Source organism: Pieris rapae, chromosome 17 (assembly GCF_905147795.1).
Source record: "Pieris rapae chromosome 17, ilPieRapa1.1, whole genome shotgun sequence".
In the NCBI taxonomy this organism is placed as follows: Eukaryota; Metazoa; Arthropoda; class Insecta; order Lepidoptera; family Pieridae; genus Pieris; species Pieris rapae.
The window spans coordinates 1,591,201-1,610,241 of record NC_059525.1 but is presented as its reverse complement, the minus strand read 5'-3'; the positions used below and the strand labels follow the sequence as shown (position 1 = coordinate 1,610,241).

The 19,041-nt window shown below is 35.8% G+C and overlaps 1 protein-coding gene across 1 annotated transcript in view; it reads right to left on the bottom strand.

Moving 5' to 3' along the window:
• Nucleotides 1-11,134, bottom strand: part of LOC111000563 (nephrin) — a 134,074-nt gene extending 122,940 nt beyond the window's left edge. Inside the window, exon 1 of the mRNA XM_022270046.2 lies at nt 11,077-11,134. The gene's annotated coding sequence lies outside the window, so the exon portion shown is untranslated. The remainder of the gene's footprint in view (nt 1-11,076) is intronic.
• Between the last annotated feature and the right edge of the window lie 7,907 nt (nt 11,135-19,041).

The window sequence follows — 19,041 nt, the reverse complement described above, 5'->3', positions numbered from 1 at the left end:
TATATTTAAATACAATAATGTTACAGCTTTCAATTTTAATGAGTTGATGCCCATATTGGATGTTTACGTTCAGATGATACGTAAAACTTAAGATTTTGGTGTAGTTGATGGACCATCAAATGCAATGCTACCCGATAGAAGTTGTTTCTTTTTCCGGAATAAAATAAAACGAAATTTTTCCGTTTTTTATTCTTCTCTCCATAAAAACCTTTCTCAGAGTTCAAGGAATAAATAAAAAAATACGGTCCAGACGTCTTCGAGTGTTGCGCTCAACATATTTTACGATTCATTTTTATTTATATAGATATTATATTGTCAAGGAAAATAAACTTATCGGAACAGTACAATTCACGTCCATTTCGCGGTAGGATGCATTTACGAAAGTGTGAATATAGTGGCACTAACACTGCCGTGAATTTAGGGTTATTTCTCGAGCACATGTGGAACCATCGTTAGTTCATACTTGAGTTGCAAGTCAAAATTATTTAGTGTGACGAATTCACATTTTTTAACAATATTATAATTACTAGCTGACCTGGCAAACGTCGTTTTGCCATGTATATCATTTATAATATAAAAAATAGGGGTTGATCGTAGAGGGGTGAAAATTAGGGATTATATGTATTGACTAATATTGTATCAAAAAAAAATATTTTTTTTTTATATAAAATGAAAAAAAAATTAATTGTAACATTTAGGGGGATGAAAAATAGATGTTGTCCGATTCTCAGACCTACCCAATATGCGCACAAAATTTCATGAGAATCGGGAAAGTCGTTTCGGACGAGTTTAACCACAAACACACGAGAATTTTATATATAAGAAAACAAATTTCATCGAGAAATTACAAAATTCCTCGAACGTCGCCAACATGATATGACAAATATTTCATCGCTTTAAAATTTGCTGTCAATGAAGAGTTATGTATTTTTTTCGCTAATAAATTTATCCATGAAATAAAAACCATATTACTTTGTAACACTAAAACTAAGACAATCTCTAATAGCAAGCGAATTCTTAAACCTTGGATATCACTAGGAGCCCTACGCTGTATTAAACTTCGCAATAAAATGCAACTTAAACTAAAGAAAAATCCTTTTAACGTAATCTTAAAAATAACATTTAGACGCTTTCGTAACTTCTGTTCAAACTTAATTAAAAAACTTAAACGACAATTTCATAAAACTCAAATAGCTAACTCAGTTAAAAATCCTAAACAGCTTTGGATAAAAATTAATGAAGTAACTCAATTTAAAACCCCCAAATCCTCAAATACATGTCTACTGAATATTACTCCGAATCCGCTTGACTCACTAAACCGTATCAACCAATTCTTTGTTAAAATAGGGTCAACTTTAGCTGAGGACATTTTACTTAACTTCGGTAACCCAACAACTACAGACATTTGTTCTCGGGTGTCTTCGTTTGTTCTTCTTGAGACTAGTCCTCGTGAGGTGGATGCTATACTCATGGGTCTCGATTCTGGGAGCGCACCTGGTTGGGATGGTATACCCACAAAGTTTTTGAAAATGTCCAGAGACTTTATTGTCCCGCTCATTAGCCAGCTGGCTAATTCCTGCTTCAAAACAGGAATATTTCCAGCCGTATTTAAGAGATCGTTGATTACGCCTGTGCATAAGAGTGGGGACCTGAACGACGTCAATAACTACCGTCCTATATCCGTACTGCCATGTATCTCTAAAATATTAGAAAAGTTACTGAACAATAGACTGGTCAATTACTTAAATAAATTCAAAATTTTATCCAACACACAATACGGATTTAGGAAGGGCCTGTCTACACAAGATGCCGTGACTGCACTTACTAATGACATAATTGATAATGTAGACAGAGGTATTAAATGCGTAACAATATTCTTGGACCTTAAAAAGGCATTTGATACCGTTTCCGTTCCCATTCTTCTGCGCAGGCTGGAAGCCATAGGAATTCGTGATACAGCTCTCTCCCTTTTTAGAAGTTATCTACAAGGTCGAAAACAACAAGTTAAAATTAATAATTTGATAAGTGAAGAAGAAACCGTGGAATATGGCGTCCCGCAGGGAAGCGTGCTTGGCCCGACATTGTTCCTGATATATATAAATGACCTTTGTAATATTCGGAGCAATGGCGGACGGATCTACTCATACGCGGATGATACCGCGATTGTGTACACGGGAGCGACTTGGATGGCTGTGAAATCCGCAGCTGAACTAGGTCTGGCTGAAGTAGCTGGCTGGCTTAATACCAACTTACTTTCACTTAATGTTAATAAAACAAATTTTATATGTTTTACTGCGAATCAAAGATCTCAGCCGGGTTACGACTTTGGAGTTAGGATTCATAGGTGTGGTGATCCGATTGCCCAGAATTGTAGCTGTCAGACCATAGAACGTGTCAACTCTACCAAATATCTTGGAGTTACAGTGGACCAAAGGTTATCATGGCACTTACACATCGAAACAATTATGGCCCGGGTTAGAAAACTTATTTGGATATTTAAAAACTTACGCTACGTCATGCCCGCGTCATTGCTTAATAAAGTTTATCTAGCCCTGGCTCAATCTATTATAATATACTGCATTCCCGTATGGGGAGGAGCAACTAAAACTAAGTTTTTAGATTTAGAGAGATCTCAAAGGGCCCTTATTAAAGTAATGAACTACAAACCATATAGATACTCTACCGATGACCTTTACAGAAATAGTGGCTTATTGAGCGTTAGAAAATTATACATTTTGCATATCACCCTACGTATGCACAAAACACTACCATTTAGTCCAGGTAAACTAAAGAAGAGACGTAAAGATATTGTAGCATACGCCCCACGCGTGCACACAGTTTTTGCTCAACGTCAATATACTACACAGGCTGCCTACATCTATAATAAACTGAATCAGAAATTAAATATATATCCGATGTTATTATATAATTGTAAGAATACCGTAACTGGGTGGTTGAAAACTATCACATATGAAGAAACAGAATTAATTTTGACGAGAATCAGATAAACACACACACACACACACACGCACACACACAAACACACACACACACGCACGCACGCGCGCACACACGCACACACACACACACACACACACGCACACAAACACACAAACACACACACACACACACACACACACACACAAACACATGCACGCACTCACACGCACGCACGCAAAGACCGTGCGTTATTATTTGTTTAATTTAGTTAGTTTTTAATTCAAAAATAAATAAATAGAAAAATAATATATTTTGTAACTAAGTTTGTCAAGTCAGTTGTTTTGGTCCAAACATTGTAATCTATAATTTAAGGGAAGTTGCGAGGTTGCTCCATCACAAGTATTATTTAACTTACTGGGGCTACCTCAATTTTACATGTATGTTAATGTTTGTGATTCAATAAAATACTTTTTTTTTTTTTTTTTTTTTATTCCTTAAAATCAAAGTCAATAAAAAATAGAATAATATACAATAAATGAAAAAAAATACAATATAGAATCTTCCAAATTTGTTTTGTAATCATTAAATCGTTTATCACAAATAAATCACTTAATAATTCAATATCCAAACATAGAAAGCAAATGCGTGATTAACCTTAGATAACGTCCCAACCTTTGTAACGTTTTAGAAACTATTGGTATGATTAATTATCACACATTTATTAGAACACCATAAAACATGCATACTATTAAAGCTACGGCGCTTATGTGACTTATAGTTCTATATGTTTTATTATGGAGACACGCCACTGATTATGGATATAAGATTTGCCAGTTTCCTAACGTATTTAATTTTCCAATATCTTAATTATGACATGTAGGTAAATACGTGGGTAACATTGTAAATGTTTAGAACTGGCCACTTAGAAACATTGAAAATGAAAACTCTTTGGTAACCTAATATAATATATTGCATTCATGTGCCATTTGTTTTTGTTAATTGGCGGCAAATCTAAAACTCTTGTTACACGGGAAAATGAATCGATCGCAAGAAAATTTTCGGTCAATGATTTATTATGACTTTTGTTGTGGGCTTACTCAACCTCAAAGCTATGATAGGCTGCGATTAGCATTTTTTAAAGAAGCCTCATCTCGTGCCACTATTTACAATTGGTTTAACGAGTTTAATGATGATCCGAGCAAGGGATGTCCTTTAACAGCGACTACTGAAGACAACATCGATGCTGTGCGATGCATGGTATTAGCAGATACCGCAAGCTTAGGCATTGGCAGGCATTTGACATCGTCACAGGTGATGAAAACTTAATATATTGGTTGCCTGGAAGAAATCGCTCGAAAGAGATAAGGCCGCCAGTTGCCCTCCTTTTCATTTAATCATGTAAAATTTTTATATTGTAAGGTAACGAAGAGTTAATAAAGAAATAAATAAATATATTGCTACGAACCCGAAACCAAAAGACAATCAGCTCAGTTGGTGTTTCTTTTCGAGGATCGTCCAACTAAGGTAAAGAAAGGAAGAAGCCAAGGAACAAAGATAATTGCCTTATTCTTTGGTCGGAATAGTCATTTCGCGACAGTTGTACTAGAAGATCGAAGGACAGTTACTGCACACTGGTATGTCAATCGCTGTTTGCCTGTTGTCTTGGAAAAATACGACAACAGCGCCCTGAAAGCAGGATGCTCCTTTACCACGACAACGCTTCAGCGCATTCCGCAAAACGGACTTTTGAATATTTGACTATAGCAGGTTTCGAGATAATGAGTCATCCGCCATACAGTCCGGACCTGGCATTTCCTAAACATATTCAGTCTTTTTAAGTTTTAAAATTAAAAATTGTCTCAATGTCTCTTATTTTGTCACAAATAGTATTAATGTGCGGTTCTATCATTTATAATTAAGCCGACGTTTTTTCACCAACTCGATTATATAAGTTACAGTGTTATTACAGTTTTGGAGTAGTTGCGCAACTATTACTTGAGCTAATATGTAATAACTTTGTTTAACTAGTATTGAGTGCCAATCTTGCATCATGAAAGCAGTGAAAGTCAAATCGTAACTTGATTTCTGCTTCCTCTTAACTATATGTATACAATATATCTGTCACTTAGCACATATCCGTCAGCATTGCGAATACAGCTGTAGATGCAATGTATTTTTTTTTATAGAACAGGGGGCAAACGGGCAGGAGGCTCACCTGATGTTAAGTGATACCACCATGGACACTCTCGATGCTAGAGGGCTCGCGAGTGCGTTGCCGGCCTTTTAATAATTTGTACGCTCTTTACTTGAAGGACCCTAAGTCGAATTGGTTCGGAAATACTTCAGTGGGCAGATGGTTCGCATTAATCTTCCGACATAAATTTTAATTCCCGACAAAAACGCTTTAACATCGGCTATGTAAGTAAGTCATATCTTTCTAGAACTGTTCCTATTTATTTTAGCTTTGCGCTAAATAGACAAGAATTGGCGAATTGAGATTTATATGAAATTTTATTATCAGTTTAATATTATTGAACAGTTATTTTTTAATAGACAATCAGTAAATATGTTTTTTCAAAGACGGGAACAAGTGGAACAAAACTCAAATGTCAAGGAATAAATTAAACTTCTAAATTCACACTTGATAACGAATGCAAAGATAAATTTTATTTCTTCATGTAACTGAATTCATTTTGCATATTTTTATGCGCGACTAACTAAAAATCTCACAATCCATCTCTATTTGTTAAGCCCACTTTACTCGGCTTCAGTTAAAAAAAAAAATTAAAAAAACTTGTAGCTTTTAACGATACTTCAAACGTGAGGGTTTAAAGGATTACCTGTAAACTCTCTCCGTGATTTTTGTCAAAAACATAACCATTTTCCACGAGCGAAACGGACGGTTAGATTTTTCAAAAAGTTCACAAAAATTGTAGCTTCAAATAAAAAATTGCCGGTATAAGATACATGTATTTCATAAAAATATTTTATAAATTTTAACTTTTTATGAAACGAGTTCTTCAAATATTTACATTCTCTTATTTCATTTGTTAGTAATGTATGATCTCGGTAGAGAAATTGAAATAAAATGCAGCACTATCTAGGTTACAAATTATTATTTTGCCGGGATTTAAAACTAGTATATGTAGTAACTAGTGGCGGAGAGTTTATTGCCAGTTCTTCTCTTCCGTTCTACGCCCTTGATTTGAGAACTCGCAGTAAATGTAAAATTAGAATCATTTAAAGTATATTTTGACGTTCATAAGTGTACATTATGTTACCTATATGAATAAATGATTCTTGATTTGATTTGATTTGATATCATGTATATTAATAAAACTAAACCCCTTGCGGATATAAAAATAACAGATACCTGTAATACGTTAATAGGCCGGCAATGCATTCGGAGCCATTTTGGCAATGACTTTGTTCATGGGCGGCGGTATTCCTTATTACGTGTTGCATTTCGTGTAATCTACATACATGACCCATGCATTGATTATTTTAAAATAAATAAATCAGTGGCGCTACAACCTCCTTAGGTCTTGGCCTCAGATTTTTGAATCTGATTCATGATCTTTTTTAAATCTAATAGGCAAGTAGGTGATCAGCCTCCAGTGCCTGACCCACGCCGTAGACTTTTTGGGTCTAAGACATGTCGGTTTCCTCACGATGTTTTCCTTCACTGTTCGGGCAAATGTTAAATGCACACATAGAAAGAAACTCCATTGGTGCACAGCCGGATATCGAACCTACGATCTCAGGTATGAGAGTCGCACGCTGAAGCCACTAGGCCATCACTGCTCCACCATTGATTATTTTACTATTTAAAATAATATTGTTGATATATTAGAATTGGTCTGCTATTTGCATTAGAAAAAAAGTTATTTCCGAGATAAACAAATTTATCTAATAGAGGTCAAACACCGGAGATTAATACTATCTGTATATAATACATATCTCGTTATATCAAATATTTAACAAGTTTAAACTAAAATTCCAAAGAATGTTAACGTACTCAGTTATGTCAGATGTTTTTGAACAAATAATTCTTAAAGAGACAAAAATACTTTAATAAAACTTCCAACTCAAAGCGATGTGAATAAACACAAACAAGCTAGGACAATATTACATTCAATTACAAAGAAAAAACATAATTTGCTAAAGTAAACAAAAGAACGACTCAAATGTCTTTCGTATTCCGAAATAATTTAAATATTAACGTCAACGTTTCGTTATGTCGAAATTTTGTTTGAAATGAGAGAGTTCAAAGAACTTTAGAAGTGAATAACAGGGCAGACTCACATCAATCAACGTAGGTAAAAATTAAACTCAATAATTTGACTTAACTACTTACCTGATTACAGGTGCGTTGGAAAAATAGCATAAGAGCTGGGACATATATAATATATAAGTTTTTGTAGTGATGACATTAAGAAGTACAAGACTTAGATACAATCAGATTTCTAGACCATCAAAATTTGATCTTAATTATACTTACGTAAAATCGTTTTTTTTTCGCCAATTTTTTAATATACTAAATAATACTACTAGTCTACTTACTCATAATACTAGACTTCAATAAGACATCATGGAACATTACGATCTAGCCTAACTTAAGACTAATAAGTAATTTAAGCCTAACCTAATTTACGAGAAAGGATTTTTATCATAAGTGTCCAATAACACTTTAGTTCCAGTTCTTCTCTTCCGTTCTACGCCCTTTATTTAAAAACTGGCAATAAATGTAAAATTAGAAGCATTCAAATACATTAAATTTATTTTTTTGACGTTCATAAGTGTACATTACCAACATGAATAAATGATTTTGAATTTTGAACACTACTTACAGTCTCTAGTAAAGGGAAGACACACTGATCTTGTGTTCTAGTTTTTCACTCACTGTTGAGCACTAAATATTAACGAACACTAACACTAATTCACTTTTCAAATGGTTTTGTCCTTTTCAGTCTTCTCACTAGGGCCGTGGTGTCAAGGAGTTGAATAGACATTCACGTGATAGTGGAGCCTATATTCGTGTGTTATCGCCTATTTAAAGCAATTCATGTAAAAAATGAAAAGCCGAATCAGAAAAATTGGTAGCTCCATCCAATAACGTCGAATACAAGACTGTTCCAATCGTGATTAGTGAGAGACTGAAAAACACTAGAAACGTCAAGCCTTTCAGAATTTCGAGTACATTTAACTAATTATTTATTTACTTGCTTAGATCATACAATAAATTTATTATATGACCTTAAACTTAATGTATGAACATTTATATAAAACACTTTTTTACCGGATTGAAGCTATGTATTATTGTAAACTTAAAATTAATAATTATAATACATAATTTTAAATTTATCCTACTTTTTCTACAGCTGTGATACTTTTTTTGACATTCAACACCTTTTTGTCTTCAGTCACCGTGACTACGCACGCTGTAAAACGCGAAACGTCGGATAAATTTAAAATTATGTTTAACACTAGAAAGACGGGAAAATCTATCTACCTACAAAGACGGCGACCGGTCAAATGACTCCTCCAATAGATTACACCTTTTTTTATTATTTTAGCTGTTAAAAATGGTAACTATAGTAATAAAACAGGGTTTGATGTATGATTAATTATAATATTTATACACATATTTTACATTTTAACATTTTCTTTACATTACAAGAGCCGCAAAGTGGCTTTTTACAAGTGTCTTTATTAGTTTTATTTTTGTACTTTTGTACATAACATTTTCCGAGTTTCTGGATTTTGAGTAGAATATCGAGAAGAATTGAAAAAATGTACGGCCACCTTCGAGATGCCGCTTTGACACTATGATTTTATGCCATCTGGTAAGCCACATCCACGCCGTACTTGGTAGCATTGTAAAAAGCCACCGTTTTTGGCTTTTTCTTAGGGTAATTGGAGTCTATTTCAACATTGTTATGTAACGTGCTAATATATAACACGTTCTTTTTTCGTTTTCCTTGATAAATTGTGAGTGTACATCTATCGGATTTCAGGATTGTTGTTTCAAACAAAATCATATGAAGTGATTTGACGTAAGGTGGAATCTCTCGTAGTGCCCCGTTCATAGTTCCTACAATCGTAGTGCGTTTTGCGAGCAAGTTATTTACCAAGCTTATCGATGTAAAGAAGTTGTCAGTAGTTATATTTCGGCCAGTATTTGCAAAAGGTTCCACGAGACGCATAACAACGGATTCACCAAGGCTTTGGTTTTGTGGCCTGCTTTCGTCCTTTCCTAAATAAGGAAAGCCGTTGAGCACAAACTTTGAATCCACATCGACATAAGCAAGAAATTTTATTCCAAACTTATCAGGCTTGTTAGCAATGTAATGAAGAAACCTGCATGTAACCTTAGTAGAAAACAGTTGTTCGTCTACTGTAAAATTTTCTCCTGGCTTGTAGCATGATAAGCAGTTCTCAATAAATTTGTTCCAAACGTCTGATATTAGTGCAAATTTGTCTAGTTGAAGTGACCACGACGTACCGTCGGTAGAGGTGATAAGACCTTGAAGCTCAGAAACTTTTAAAAACTTAAACTTGAAACTTATAAACACTTATCGGATCGCAGCCGTCAAATGACTGCCGCCGTCTTTGTCGGTATATCAAGATTTTAAATAATAAACAAAAGCGATGTGAGTTATTTTGATACATAGTTTCATTTAACTACTAATATTAATAAAAGTCACAAAGTTTCAATACGTTACGTCAAATGGTTTGTGAATTATTCAACATTAAATTCAAATTGACAGTCAAATGACTGCTCCTGTCTTTCTAGTGTTAAATAATTATAAGTTTACAATAATACATAGCTTCAATCCGGTAATAAAGTGTTTTCTTTAAATGCGCAAAAGCTATATTAGTAAAGGACAATACTATAAAACATTTAATTGATAACATTGGAACAATTATCGAGTTGTTGCTGAATCTTAGACTATTAATTCGTTTGGAGTTTCTCCGCATGTCAGGCACAGACGGGAACGTCAAAGGAACGAAAAGCGGAATACGATAAGTAAAAGTTTGATGTTATCTCGATTGATAAATTGTCAAAGTTTTATTACCAATCCATTATTAGGTAGGAACAAATCTATATATGTATAGGAAAGAAAGTAATTACTTCATTTTAACCTTAGAACTGTTGATTAAGATTGGGTTTACAAACAAACAGTTTATAGTTTTCTAATGTAACATATCATCATTTTACTATATAATTCTGTAAAAAAAAATATTCCGTGGCACGACTCCGAATTGAATAAAGTCAAACAAATTTAAAATCATATTTAAAAAAGATACTTGACATAATCGCTCGCCATAGACAACATTTGAAATATATTACTTAAGATCGGATATATTAAATAATTTTTAATTGCGTTTATACATATCAGGATAAGTCGAAGATAAGTATTTGTTTTTAAATCTCATATGAAAGAATGAAGACTGCGAGAGATATTTATATCGTAATAGATAAGAAATTTATTGAGAAAGGTTTAGTTTATATAAGATCACCTTCCTATCAAATTTTAAAACCAGAGAGCATTTGGTTTACAATTGTCACAGATGAATAATGACACCATATGAATTTATCAACCGCAAAAAATGGCGCTTTTGAAAAATAACGCTAAAATATTTGCATTGTAACAAATTGAAACGGCTGACACGATGTGTCATTTTTCATTTGACATTATTTAAACATCGAACGTTAAAAGTAAAAAAAATTGACGAATTTAACATTCCTGTGTCGTTCGTGTCTTTTACACGTTTCATTGATAGTCTTTTATTACTATGTGGTCAGCTTTATGTGCCTGACACACTGATATTACTGAAAATAATTCTTTCGCTCTATGGGCATATGTTAACTCCATACAAAGAAATTCTGTTGATGCCAGGTTCAAATGCCCGCCGCTTATGAATAGTTTGCCTAGCTAACAGTGCTCTTCATACGTGCTACTAAGACACTTGTATTTACTTATTGACTACTGAATAAAAATGTCATTAAAATTTAATTACTTTATAAGTAAATTATAAAAACATACTAAAGAAAATATTTTTTAGTATAAAACTGTATGATTATTAAAAGGACATTTTAATTTAAGCGATAAGTATTATAAAAAAACTTACGCAAATGATCACAGCACAATACACAATTCACAAGCACCCACGAACACGGACAACTTAGGGCTGGCACCACGTTCCAAACAATTACAGCTAATTGTATTGACCTAAGCTAACCCGCTTGTACTAATTCGGTCGTATGATGCACCGCCTTCTTTATCTGGCCATAAACTTATGACGTAGCAATGAAAAAAGTATGGTAAACGTAAATCCTAATATTTGGGTTTGATTTGCTCCAGTTCAAACAATTTGTATGTCTCAAAACTTAGCGATTAAAAAAAGTGGCGGAAAGTTTCTTGCCACCTCTTCTTGCCCGGTCTACGCCCTGGACTTGCGAACTTGAATGTAAATTAACAATTAAACTTCTTTTCTGACGCTATAAGTGTACTTGTTTACCTATATAAATAAATAAAATAAAATAATTTTTATGAGTTTGAGTTGTATAAATTAAGCCCGATATACAATTGTGACCAGCCAAAGTTGGGAGTTTGTTTGCAAAAGTTATCTCAAACTTACTTTAACTTCATGTGATCTAGTCACCTTTGAATGGCGTGGTACAACTACGAACTAATATAAGTTTTAAAAACATTGGTGCTGACATGCCTAGGTATTGTCTTATCTAAGTTAGACTATGTGATGATAATGTATTGTGGTGCCCAGATTTGAACCGGTTCGGTTAGGTAAATCTATTTTTATAGTCTATCCTATATAATTAAATCTTAAACCATGTATTAAAAGGCTGGCAAATCACTCGCGAGCCCTCTGGCATTGAAATTGTCCATGGGCGGCGGTATCTCTTAACATCAGGTGAGCCTCCTGCCCGTTTGCCCCCTGTTCTATAAAAAAAAGAATATATCTTTTATCTTTTTATAGTATGGTCACAACCGTATTATTAAAATGAACAATCAATGAGCTTAATTTTGTCTCGATACTGATAACTGTTAAGGATCCAGTTATGAGAAATGCACCACAGCTGATAATGACCGTTATAATGTAATGCTATAACAACTTAAACTCAATATAAAATACACACAATAAATGTTAAGATATTTCTATATAATAGTCAAATGACATGTATTATTCATCGAAGAATATACAAGATAAAGAAACAGTTATTTACTCGCAAACACTGTCTTTGTACTTGGTTGGCGTGATAAATTATTCTAAGTTGTATAAAATTTAGATAAAAACCTTTAAAATAGAATTTAATTAAACATCTCTAGGGAAAGGGTAAAACTCAAGTCTTAATGGATGTAAGAGTGTAATTAGAAAACTCCTCAGTTCTTGTACTGGCTTTTCGCAGTAGTTTCCAGGAATTAGTATGCTAAGAACAGTTGGCAGCGCCACTCACTAATAGAATTTGCTCTACTGTTGGTATGAATTATTACTTGAGGAATTTACTGGGTAATATTCTGTTTGTTTCAAAGGAAATGGGGCTAGAGAAATAGACATCTTCACGCATTTAATTATCAAGATTGCACGTAATGCAAACATAAGAGTGTGATATACAATTATAAATTGCAAAGAATTTCCCACTGAAGTATTTTCGAACCCTTCCTTCAAGAAAAGAGCGTACCTTAAAAGGCCGGCAACGCACTCGCGAGCCCTCTGGCATGGGCGGCGGTATTACTTAACATCAGGTGAGCCTCCTGCCCGTTTGCCCCTGTTCTATAAAAAAAATCTGTTTTATTATTATTAGTTGTATTAAAGGCCATAGCCGTCTTGTTACAAAATATGGGGTTAACCGTTATCCCATAATTTATTTGATTATTCATATCAATAAAAAATCTAATATCAGTATCAAACTAGTAAACTCTGTGTATGCATTTCATATCATGCACCTATAGATTTCATTTCTATATAAGTATCGTTTGGAACAATTATTAGACAAACATACCCAAAAGCTATTAAAACTATATATTATAATACCATTACTTTTTACGTTTATGACCATAATATTTTAATTCTTGTATAATTTACATTCAGTCCTTAAAATCTTCTTCAAAATTTCACTTTGGCCGAACTGAGTTTACTGTGCCCAAAGACCGAGGATTTGCATACATTATCTTATCTTGTTACTCCGTGATTGCTCTTAATTTTACCTATATTGGACATCGGGCAGGAAATGGCCGGAAAAAATAAAATAAAAAATTTTCTGTACTAACGAGTAAATTTATGATGAGATGTATATACTACTAAATTGGCCGTGTATTGATTTTTTATGAAAAGTATAATATTTTTTTTAATAAAACATTTGAATTCCAGAATTACAGTTTATGCATGTATGTAAAAATTTTAAGTTTTTATAATTGTAATTAATCATTGTCATTAATCTATGAAAATTGGTATAAGGATTTTTCAGTCGGCGGAAAGAGAATAAAAACTTACGGTATTCCGACGACACAATTCTTCTGGCAATATCCATGGACGATATGGAAAAACTGTTCCAAATACTGAAAGTTGGAACATAGGCCTCAAAAATTTTTTATAGGAATTCTGAAAAGCTGTTACACATAGTGGCTCTAATTTATTTCTGTTAAAATCAAAAATGTTTTCGTTTCACATATTTGTAGTTGAGAAAAATATCGCATTGCTTCTTGAATTTGATCATAAAAGGAAATATATTATTAATAAACAGCTGAAAACTGTAAAGTAATACAAATTCAGTTCATAGAGAGGTGCTTCGTAAATTGCAATATTAACAATTCCGATTTGGCTCACAAATGAATTCAGAGCTTGTTTAAGGAAGGTAAGCGGCTAATTCCTTAACTTTGCTAATTAAAATTAACTTCAAGTCGAGAGTGTCTGGATGGCGAATAGTTTGAGATAACCTGAATCTTTAAATGTTGTATTGATTTTAGAAAGTATTTCCGAACCAATTCGACTTAGGGTCCTTCAAGAAAAGAGCGTACCAATTCTTAAAATGCCGGCAACGCACTCGCGAGCCCTCTGGCATTGGCAGGTAAGCCTTCTGCCCGTTTGCCCCCTGTTCTTTAAAAAAAAATATATATATTTTAAAGTAGAATTGATTTATTAATAACACTGAACATAAACCAGTTCAAGCTATAAATATTAATAATAAGGCGACTTTCTGGTGACATATATTTTATATAATAAATAAATCTGAGAGCATAAGTGCAAGATTATATATTTTCTTTATTTACAATACTTAATAAAACACGTTTAATAAAAACTGATGACTGACTAAACCATTATTAAATCCACGAGGTTAAAAGAGGTACACAGTATGAGTATATAAGTATAAAACGTCGACCAGAAATTGAAATCTTTCATGATTTTAGTACATACCAATAATCTCTAAATTATAATCAATCTGACACCACTTTAATCTAAGCCCTACCGGGGTAAGAACTTAACAGTCTACTCGAATTTTAGTCGCTTAATAATTCAACGCTTAGATTATCTGTTGTGAATCGAGCCGGTACAATCAGCTGCCGTCTCGGCATTAATTCGGTCACTCAGTTAACACCACTTGACATGTCAAGTGTTTTAAATAGTCAATTGGTGACCTCTGGAATCACCTGTTGTATGACTAATGAACATAGTCTTGGCTACATAGATTCATTACACTATTAGGGATTCTTGTATATTCGAATTCAAAAATCATTTCATGTAGGTAATTTAATGTACACTTATGAACGTCAAAAAAGACATATGCATTGACTGCTTCTAATTTTACATTTACTACCAGTTCTCAACTCAAGGGCGTAGAATGGAAGATAACAACAGGAAATAAACTCTTTACCACTCCTTAAATATAACGCATTATCAAGTTTTAAAATACAACTGGTCTGATACAATCTTAAATGGGAGATATTCAAGCTTTGTAAACTTGCTTCACACAGCAACTGCTACAAAATATCCCCAATTCCAGTATAAACTGCTAAAATGGGGCGTGGCGTAGTGGGTTCAGTGTCCGAGGCATTAAAGTGTCATATTTGGTATAGTTGGTAGGTGCGATTTTATTATATTGTATCTACTACTATAAACTCACTGGTATTGTAAAGTCGACGACATGTGTGAGGCATATGTGTTTGATTAGGAAATCATTAATCATCATTTGTCATTCAAGTAAGAGCTTGAAACGACAAATCATCATGAAATTAACCAAAATCTCAGTCAATTGTTTTTATTTCATGAAATTCCTTCCTCCTGCCTTCTTGCAGAGGATTATCCAGTAATTATGCATATATTTACTGTCTCGTTTTTTTACCAATAATATCAAAAGCTATAAAAAATCAGTGACGCTACATCCCATTTTGGTCAGAACCTCAGATTTCTGAAACTATTTCATGATCCTTTTTTAAATCTAATAGGCAAGTGGGTAATGAGGGTCCTGTGCCTGACACTCGCCGTCGACTTTATGCGTGTAAGTCGGTTTCCTCACGATGTTTTCCTTCATCGTTCGAGCGAATGTTAAATGCGCACAAAGAAAGAAAGACTTGCAGCAATGGGTGCACAGCCGGGGATCGAACCTACGACCTCAGTATTGAGAGTCGCACGCTGAAGCCACTAGGCAAACTCTTCTCTTAAACAATCATATACGTTTTAAACCTATGTAACATCGATTTATTGAAAGCAAATATTTAAAGTAAACAAAAAAAATGTTATACTAATTTCAAGATTTCCTTAACTCCTTGTAGAGAAATTAGACACAGCAACGTCTAATCGTTTATATTGCGTTTCCAGTGGAGGGAAAAATATTCGCTCGCCAGCAATACTTTATTGTCCATGAGACGCTGTACTACATATTTTAATGTCAGCAACCCTGAAGGTATTTAATAAAAATGTGTTAAAAACTAAATACTTGGTCATATTAGTCAAGAAAAATTTAATGTTTTATGTTCATAAAACCGCAAAATGTACGATAAGTAACAATATAAAATAATAAAAGCAGAAATTTCGCTCTCAGTTCTCAAATTATATTCGTATTAGGGATGAACAACACTCTCTTGATTAATTATTATTATTATTTATCGCTGAAACCTTTTATAATATATTAATACTTATTTAAGTTACATACTAAAACTTCGTCTAATCCATCATATGAGTAGATAATCAGCATGTCCTTTGACACATAGGCTTCTTCCAGCTGCTTTCATTATTTTCTTATGTTGTTGTTCTTCTTGTCCAAGTTGTTCCTCCTATTCTCTTTATCTCTGCTCTGTCTTCCTCTTTTCCTATGTTCATCACGTGGTTGTCATTTTGTAATCATGTTTGTCCATTTCAACCTGCTATCTATTGTCTGTACCGGTGCAGCGCCATTTCAATTGCCTTATTTTCATTATAGTATCCTCTACTTTGGTCATTGATCTTTTTAATTAATCTTACTTTAATGATATAAACTTCATTAGACGTCTTGCAGCTATTCAGAATAATAATAAAATATAACAACATACAACATGATCAGCTTGGGCATCATGGGCATGGTATATATATATATATAGGTATAGAAGTTGACCCATAGAAAAACAATCAACTATCTAGCTGAATCACAGTTAAAAAAATCTTATTCCCGCCCGTCATTTTTATATTAAAAGTTATAGCAACTAATTTCTGAGAGAAAAACTTTCTGCATTAATTAATGAAATGGTTGAGAATAAGCCGGATGTTTCATATCCGTTTTATTAATAAGCACACTGGCACAATAAAATGTTCGCGGAATCCATTGTATATTCTTAATTGGTGGTGGCTCTTTATCTTCGTTAATTAGTTCGAGTATGCCCGAAGGGTCGTCTCGATTCATGGTGATTATAATATAACACATGGAGTGCCGTGACTGTCTGCATGACACCATCATATATAATAAAATAAATAACATATCTTAATATATATAAATGTTCTATCACGATTTTTATCCGCGATGGACTCCTAAACTACTTAACCGATTTTAAATTAATTTGGCACACCGTGAGCAGTCTGGTCCAACTTAAGACATAGGATAGTTTAGATCTTTAATTATAGTCGCAATTTTTTTATTGCAAACTAGATGATGCCCACGACTTCGTTTACATAGAATAAAGTTTATTTTAAGGTAAAAAAATATCTAATTGCTTTTCCATTTATGATATTATAAACTACCTTTAACTCAGCGCCATCTGTTAGAATTGTATCAAATAATAAACAAATGTTAATGTTATCGTAATTTTAGTAAGGATGCCTAGTTTTTTTGAAAATGAAATATAGCCTATGTCACTCAGGAATGATGTAGCTTTCCAACAGTGAAAGAATTTTTCAAATCTGCCAAGTAGTTTCGGAGCCTATTCAATTCATACAAACAAATAAAAAATCAAACCTTTCCTCTTTATAATATTAGTATAGAAGTTTGCTGTCTTCCGCGCTGCACCCGTGGGTGGCGCCGGGAGCCCCGTTACGCCCGTGGGCTTGCGGGGGGTATCAGTTTCGCGCCCCGCTCAAGGGCGGGGTGGTCGTTGTGGCGGGCCTGGAGCGGCCCTGGGTCTTTTAGGTGCTATGTAGCGTCTTGGCTGCAATGTTGTTGTTTGTCAGCGGGGGTGGAGAATGCGTAGGTACTTCTTTAGGTATCGGAGTCCTCCTCGCGCACTAGCTCGCGCGGGAAGGATCGGCGGTGGTCGGGAGGCCTGGTGTGGAGCGGGGCGAGATTCTGGAGGTGCTGGAAGCCGGAGGCGTCCGCACGCTCGAACATGCGTCTCGCCAGCGCGCTGATAAAGTCATCCAGGCTCTCCTGTTTGAGGTCACGTTGAATGGTGGAATTCCTTACGTAGCGCGGCGCGTCGACTATACGCCGCAGTGTGGTACTCTGCACGGCCCGCAACCGACGTCGGTGCGTCTCGGCCGCAAGCGCATACCACGCGGGCGCCGCGTACGTAAGGTGCGGTCTGAGGTATTGCTTGTAGAGCGCCAGTTTGCGCTTTATAGGCAGCGACGACTGGAGCACAGGGCGTAGTTTCACGGCAACCGCCTTTGCGCGGCCCGTGGCTGCAGCGATGTGGTGGCGCATTGTGAGGCCTCGGTCCAATGTGACGCCTAGGTAGGTTGCTTTGGGGCGCCACTGGATCTCGACCCCTTGTAGCTGGAGCGGTGGCGGGAGATGTCGCCGGCCAAAGACTATGGCCTGGGTCTTGGCGGCATTTGCGGTCAGGCGCCGCTCAGCCAACCAGGCGGGAAGGGCATCCAGCGACCTCTGCAGCTTGACGCCTGCGTAGCGCGCGTTGAATGCCGTTGCGATGTAGGCGGTGTCGTCCGCAAACAATGACACCGCACACCCCGCAGCGACTGGAACATCATCGGTATAAATAGAGTACAGGCTCGGTGACAGGCAGCTGCCCTGCGGGACCCCCGCGGTGATCGGCCGGCAGCTCGACTTCACCCCCTCGACGGAGACGTGGAACCGCCGGTCGAGAAGGAAGGAGCGGATGATTGCCACCACGCGCCGCGGGATGTCGGAAGCGAGGAGCCTGTGCACAAGTCCCGCGTGCCAGACCCGGTCAAAGGCTTTCTCCATGTCGAGAAATACTGCAGCCGCCGCCTCTTTCTTATTAAGAGCGGCGGTGATGTCGTGCAGCACTCTCGACAGCTGGAGGGTGGTGGAATGTTCACTTCGGAATCCAAACTGTTCGGGCCTCGGAGTAAAGTGTCGCCTGATTGTCGGCAGCAACATGGCCTCGAACAGCTTGGATTGCGTGGCGAGTAAAGAGATAGGGCGATAACTCGCCGGGTCGAAGACGCTTTTGCCCTTCTTGGGCAACATGATAACTTTTGCCTCCTTCCAGGCTTCGGGAAAGTGTGCGGTCCGGAGGATCGCATTGAAGAGACGCATAAGCGTCACCACCGCACGGTGGGGCAGGTGACGCAGTGCTGCGTTTGTGATACCGTCTGGGCCGGGGGCCTTCCTGAGCTTGAGCCGCGCTGCTTGTTTCTTGACGGCGCTCGGCGAGAAGAACAGCACCTCTTCGTCTGCCGGTGGAGGGG